Genomic DNA, 8,084 nt, shown 5'->3' with positions numbered 1-8,084 from the left:
ATATCGGTGGTAGCAGTGCTACCGTGTGGTAGCAATGGTACCATAGGCTAGTAGATGCTACCGTACGGGTAGCAGTGCTACTGTACGACAACATGCTGCCCTATGGTAGCAGAGCTACCAGGCATTATGAATTTGCCTTTATTTTTCTTTAGGTTTGCTAGCATAGGGTGTTTGGTATTACTTATATATATATATATATATATATATATATATATATATATATATATATATATATATAGGGATATATAAACATAGGTTTATTAAAAAGAATTTTGTTTAATATGCTTTGGGTTAAAATATGATTCTTTGTAAGTTTTAAATATTGAAAATTGAAAGTTAAAGTTTCTTTTAATATGTAGATGTTATTTTTTGGAAAGAAAATCTTCGAATTCAGTATGCAAATTCTTATTATTGAAAATTAAATATTCTTTTTAGTATATATATTTTAAATATGATTTAATTACATTGGTTATATTCAAAGAATATATATATATATATATATATATATATATATATATATATATATATATATATATATATATATATATATATATATATATATATATATATATATTGGTCGAAGCTTGAATAGCTTTTGACTGGAGCTATGAACCGGTGGGGACACAGTAGGGGGTTCCATCCCCATTACATATCTTTGAATTATTATTATTATTATGTTTGATTAGATTGACCCCACGACCTTCCCCATCCTATGGAAGGCCAAGAGTCACAACTTAGAATTCCACTTCAGATTGTTTGATTAGATTGACCCCAAGACCTCCCCATCCTATGGAAGGCCAAGAGTCACATCTTAGAATTCTACTTCAGATGTCCCTATTGGGAATTGAACTTGGGTCTCCACAGTGAGAACCCAGTATTTTAACCAGTTAAACTCAACCCCTTGGACTAATTATATTATATTATTATCTATATATTCTAATTTGGAATAAAATCTAGGATATGGAAACCTTTTTAATTGGAATATTTGGATATTGTTCTTAAACATATGACTAGGGGAGATTATTTCAATGTGATAAATTTAGCTTTTGTACAAATGGCAACTTGGAATTTCCTTTGTGATAGAGTGTATTATCTTATTTTCTGAAATAATTGTAATTGCAAGTTATTTATGCTTTTGGCTATTTAAAGGAAAGATTATCTGTCTTAGAATCTTAGTGTTAATGATATTTTTAGTCAAGCATTAATTCGTTGCAATTTTGGTTGAGTTGTCGTCATGTCATTTATGGATAATCCCCTGGTTAGATGTTGTTGTGTAAACTTGTCAATGTGAACCATAGTGTGTCCTATTCCTTATGGTCAATCCTGGTTTATTGATAGTGTACCTTTCACCTGTAATTTGGTAAGGATTAGTTATGGTTGTCAGTTTTACCATAGTGTTCTCATAGAGAGAAAACATTCATGTTAGTGCCCTATGAGAGAGAGTGGCTTTCGAGCAGGGGCCGCACCCATAGAGGATGGCAGGATAACCCCTCTAAAGTCAGTTAAGAAGTGATAACCTAATAATTGATTAGGGGGTGGGTAGCTAAAATATTAAACTAAGATAATGTGCCTCGCACATGGTTGAGTGCTTGTATGGGCTCAGGATGTGGTGAGAAGGCCTAGAATGACAAACCTACCACCTTGTCTTCACGAAGGGATTGGTAGGGTCCGCATGATGCTTAGATGGAGCCGGGGGTTCGGGAGAGGTTACCAGGATAACCCAGGATGGGGGCCAGGACCTATGGAGGCCTACCTAGGGTAACCACCTTAAGCCATGCAATGACACTCTCTCCTTAGAGTCACTAGTGTTTATGAGTTGAGTCACATGGATTTGTGGAGACATGTTGTACTATCATTTCTTGTCTTACTTTGCTTGCTTGAGGGTCTTCTACTCTCTCCCAGCACAGTGGGGTAGTTCCCTTTCAGAATCACATGGTCGGGTGGTAGTGCCACTTCCCATTGGATGTTATGGATTGTATCTTCAGGCGAGGAAAGACTTCACTGGTGTTTCTTGGTTCGTGGTTCATGTACTAGCTCTTGTTCATGATCATTGTTCAGTTGAGACCATGTGGTCATTGTATCAAATAATTATGTAACCTTGACATTGTAGCTTTGTAATCCGTGGTATTATTGGAAATCATGTAATTATGGATATTGTAATATTTGATTATTGGAATGTATGTTAATTTGATTGGTTTAAATCTTATGTATAAATGAATTATGGATAAATAAATGCATTTGATTACTTTAATTCTTTCATTATGGAATTTAGATGCATGTATAGGTTTTATCTTAAACATTTAATTTTCCTAATTAGATGAATAATTGGATTAACCATGGTGTTAATATAATTCGCGAAGTAATCTTCATTGGTAACCCTTAGGAAATCTTGTGTTAGATTTCCACTATGTTATTGAATGTGCAATTGTTATAATTAATGCACTCATATTTACAAATAAAAAATAAAAATTCACCCTTTAGTTGCCTAGTTGTGTTGTTTTCCTTTAGGGTTTCTGGCGGGGCATTACATATTTATTTGTTATTATTTATTTACTTACCCCTTGTTATGATTAGCCTTTTTGAGAGTTGTGTTTGTGAGATAATATTATTTAATTATTTTGTGGATTTAATTGAGTGTTTATATTTATTTGTGCTTATGATTTATTTATTGGTATTTGGTTTATTTTTACTATTTGCCCCTTTTAATTAATTAATTTAATTATTATTTATCCTACCTACCCTATTTTATTATTGGTTGAGAGATTTGGGTAAGTCAAATAATATTATTTTATATTTTCTTACCTCGATTTTGTGCATGGTTGGTAACAAGTATTATATTATCGATTATTTTGATTGGTGGAGATTTTTGTATAGTTTTGAATGCAATTTTATTTATTGAGCTTTCTGAGTTTTGGCCGAGGTTGGCTTTCGGGAGCAATTTTTTGCATATTGAGGATTTTGGTTTTCTTAGTTAGACTGGTTGGACATTTGGATTTAAATTTTCATTGCCATAACTTCTATATTCCATGTTGGTTGATTTTCTTCTCCTTTGCATTTTTGTTTCCAGAAAGATTGTTTCTGTTTCGTCTTCTGGAAAGATTGTCTATGGGAGTAAGCTACAAATAATTGTGAATATTATGTTTATTAAAGTTATATAATAAGTTGGGGGTATATATATATATTATTTATTGTTTGGAATATTATCGTGAAAGGCTTTGTGGTTTTCTGAGATTGTCGTAGCTTACTGAGAACTCGATTTTAGTCTGGGAGATATTGGAATTGATTTGTCTTTCTATTTTATGTATTTTGGTTGATTGTTAACCCTTTGGAAGGAGTGGTAGTTTGTGAGACATGGTGTCTATCTATTACCATTGAATGATGGTTCTTCATGTATCACCGGAAGCCATATCCATGAATGGGAGAAATAATTCTTTATGCTTTTGATTCCCATTTGATATTCATTAAGTTTCTTTGGTTTAATCTTGTCTTTTCATCATTAATTGATGGGTTTTGAAACCTTATAATTTTTTCTAGATTTGTCATAAATTTGATTATTCTGTAATTCTAAGTTTATTCGTAAATGCACTAAACCTATTGTCAAATGTGCTGAAACTATGTATGTGCTAATGTATTTGTTATATGTGCTAGAAGTATTTGTAAATGCGCTATTGTAATGGTTTAATGTGTTGTTCTGAGCAATGAAGGCATTTTTCCTTTTGTCATATGCACTACTAAATATGTCAAAGGGGCTATACTATTAGTCGAAAACATTGTTCTATTGGGAAAAGACACTAATTCATGGGTCAAATGCACTAATTTGTTTAATAAAAGTGCTAAACTGCCTTGTTTTTATGTCTTCGATCATTTTGACGTTCTAGATCAGTTTTCTGATTTTGTTTCTTGTATTAGAGGCTGTGTTTTTGTTTTCCTGAGTTTTTCAGAATTGGTTTATTAATCTGAGATACTATTTATAACATTTTATGACTCCAACAAGTTGATGTGCCTTGTTGTGGAGGATGGTTTTGTATACAGATCTTGTTATTGATTATTGAGGCTCTTGGTTACTTCATGTTATTGGCATTATGGCTTATGTCCATTGTTTGGATTGCATATCTACATGTATGTGGATGTAATTTATAGAATACATTTGTATGAGCCTCCATGTGTTATTGTATGTGGATACCCTAAGGTCTTGGAACATGGTTAGGGGAAGTGGGCTTCCATGTGATGACTGAGGTCATGAGAGATAGGTTGCTAAGAGGCTCCTTGTAAGGATTCTTAGAGTCTAGTCTACCAGGGCACATTGGAAGTTTTCCTTGTTTTAAATAATTTATAACTTTAATTAATTAATTAGATGGGTTGGGTAATTAGGATTCATCTAAACAAGATAATAATTTGTTTTTTGCCCCAATGCGTAGTCCTAGGGAAGATGCTTTAGGATAAGATTGGGAAGGCCATAGTGATGGAAAACCGAACTCCCTTGAATCTCTCGTAGGCTGAGATGGTTCTACATATCTATCAGGGTGTGGTATTATCCCTTTTTCATGAGGATAGCATGTGATGACACTCTTCCCTACATATGTCCTTGTTCTTTATGCCATGGTTGTTGATTGGCCCATGGGAGTTCATTACTTTTGGTTAGCCATTTGATGTGGTTTGATTATTGTAATGTGGTTTCTCTTATATAGAGTTGTTGTTGTTCATGTCTTTGGGTTGTTAGCTGTCAGCCAAGGTCTAGAGTGTGTGTGAGACCTTGTATCATCTCCTAGCATGGGGGATGGTTCCTTAATGGTTTCACATGGTCGGGTGGTTTGATGCTTTCTTCCATTGGGAGGTTCTTCATTAGATTCTTTTGTGCAAGGATGTATATTCTTTATCCCTTCATCTTATGGATAGTGATGCTCTGCAAAATGACGCAAAGATTTGACTAAAGCCTGTGGTCATATAACACACAAAAACACAAGAAACCGCTAGTGTTAATCAACCAAAAACTAATCTAAGCAGGCATATCAAAAGAGACACTAAAAATATGATAAAGGATTTAACTATGGAAGTAAATACCACAAGACATCTCCAAATGCCTTTTATCATGCTCTTAGCTCATTCTCCTTTGTTCCTCTCCTCTCCAAGTTCCAATGTAGCTCTTAATAGCTTTTTGTACTATGGATGCTTATGGAGGTTCAAGATTGTAGATGATTAACTATGCTATGCAAGTGTAAAATAAGCTAAATATGAGATGCCATGAAATGAACTAAGATTTATTTTTAGTCCAAAATAATAATATATTAGTGATTTTATGCTAAAATGCTCTCTAGAAATGCCTATAGATTAAATGCATACAAGTTTTCAGGATCTAGATTATGAAGAAATGGGCTCTATTTATAGGAAAAATAGAGCAATAGATGGTTGAGATTGAGTAATCTTAACAAGGGTCAGGATTTAATGATATTCAACCCATGTGATGGCTTTCAACCCAATCCCAAGATGACAAGTGTCAATATGAGATAGGTTGAGAGGAGAGGGAATAAGCATTAAATGCTTGACATGACCTGAGAGTTATTTTGGGACTTAAGGTCAAGGTTGGGTTGAGTGAATAAATTCTTTATTCAAAGAATAAATAATTTATCCAATGGATAAACTCTTATGCAAAGGTAAAAGGGATAACCATGGTCAAAGCAATAAATGCTTGAGGAGACACATGCATCACATGAGGGTTGAGTTAGGGGTTAACCATAAATAGTCATGTAAGAGCCATAAGTGGTTTGGAAGACTTTAGAGGTTAAATTGTTGAACACACAAAACATTAAATGCTTTTCAAAGACTTTGAAGTCTTTGAGAAGTGACTCCAAGTTGCTTAGGAATGTGACAATAATTAGGGGATGGATTAGGCTAATTGATTAGGATTAGATAGGTTCTAGAAGAATTTAGGAAAGGGAATTAGGAGGCAAGTGGATTTGGTGGGTGAGAGAAAATAGGATTTTATTTAAAATAAAAATTCATTTATTTCAACTTGTGGTTGCAACTTGCATTTGTAGGAAAATGCAAGTGGGGGGGATAATGATTTAAATAAATGTTTTATTTAATTTATTTAAAAGAGGAAAGATGATTAAATTGAATAAATAGGATTTATTCATTTAATTGGCTGTGAATTTGGTTGAATGAATTAATTAAAATAAATTGAATAATTTATTTAATTAATAGGAGAATGCTTGAAGATGAATTAATTAAATATTAATTTAATTAACTGATGGCTAGTGGATTTTTTAATCAAATAAATATTAAATATTCATTTAATTAAAATGGATAGATTTATGTGACTACATTTGCCCCTTTTTGAGACGGTGCAGTTTATTGCGTCGTTTCAAAGAAAGAAACATAGGTGTGAAGAAATGCCCCATAAAATGTTAATTTAATGGGTGGTACGCCCCCTCAAGAGATAGGCCAATTTTTTTTTAAAAATCGGGTGATCTCTTGAAAAAGAATGAAAATTGGTAGGGTGGTCAAAGAGAAGAAGTTAGCAATACTGGTGAAAAATAGAAGAAATCAGAGATAAAATGAAGAAATGGGAGGCTCAGGAAGTTTAGGGGGGCCACGATGATGAGTAGGGGAAAATTAGGGTTACGATGAAGGGTTTATATAGGAAGAAAGGGGTGAAAACATGCTCATTTGTATTCGCGACCATAGTGAAATCTGAGCTTTGGTTTTGACTTTTTGGAGGAGCAAGCAGTAGTTAGGATGTTGATTCCCATAGTAGAGCACTGATTAGAGTGAGTCTGTCGATTCCAGTGGCCAGACGACTACGGACCAGCGGTATGTAAATTTGAATTTTTGATTTTTGTACATTTTTGATATGTTTTTAGCTAGGTCCAAGTTGAGTCAAGACAATAGTGCTAAAACTGTGTTATGGCACTATTTTGAATTTAATTAGCGCTATTGTGCCGCTATGGTGCTATTGTGTAGTGGTTTTAGCACTATTGCATAGTTGTTTTAGCACTTCCATTTTGTTAGCACTCTTGGGTAGTTGATTAAGCGAGTTTGAGGTGAGGTAGCACTATTGTGTAGTCAATATAGTGCTATTGTTGTTTGAGCACTATTGCCCAGTTGATTGAGCACTATTGCTATGAGGTAGCACTATGGCATGGTCAAAGTAGCGCTAGTGTTATTTTAGCGCTATTGTCTAGTTGAGTGAGCACTTTTGTCAAGATATGAGCACTTTTGTGTAGGAAAATAGATGCCTCGGTGTGTTTGAACAAAAATCTCTCAATGCCAATGATTGATGGATGGAGAGATGAGGTGAGAGTTGTTTTGAACCATAGCAGCCCTGATGAGACTTAGGTCATTAGGATAAATGCCTGTTGAAGTCTAGGTGTGCCATGATTGCTTACCTGTTGAGACTCGAAGATACTTGATCAAAGTATCTGTTGATAGTCTAGGTTTAAACTTAAGAATGTTTGAAACAAAATAACTGATGATGATGGTTGATGCACTTATATAGAAGGATCTTTGCATCTTACAGTTGTGCAAGAGGCATCCTGTCACATAGGTGTTGTGCGATCAGTTGACAGAGGCCGACGTGGATTGCATTGCAACAACAGGCCTGTACGATGTGATGTATATGCCCATGATTCAGATGAATCACAGTTTGATTACAACATTGGCAGAGTGGTGGCATAGTGAGACATGTACATTTCACTTAGCACAGGGAGAGATGACAATTACATTGGAGGATGTATGGCGCATCTTGCACATTCCCATCCGAGGAGAGTTGGTGAGCTATGACCGAGTGTGGGGGACCCTAGCAGTGCAAAGATTTTTTGAGGAGGATGTCTATATTGATGATGGATTGATAGCCTAGGAGGACATAGCCATGTTGTATGAGCCATTACCAATAGTGCTATCAGGTATTGTTGGGGGACTACTGTGTCTGGATAGATGATCACATGGACTAGCCATTGGGTGGGGGTAGGTGATCGAGCAGATTGTTATAGAGGGGACCTGGTTTGCGTGGGGACCGTGCGTGCTATCACACTTATATCAGGATCTTCATGAGGTCGCATATCGAGGGAGGGGCTCTTTAGGAGTGG

The sequence above is a fragment of the Cryptomeria japonica genome, chromosome 6, assembly GCF_030272615.1.
Source record: "Cryptomeria japonica chromosome 6, Sugi_1.0, whole genome shotgun sequence".
Taxonomy (NCBI): Eukaryota; Viridiplantae; Streptophyta; class Pinopsida; order Cupressales; family Cupressaceae; genus Cryptomeria; species Cryptomeria japonica.
This window is presented reverse-complemented; position numbering follows the sequence as displayed.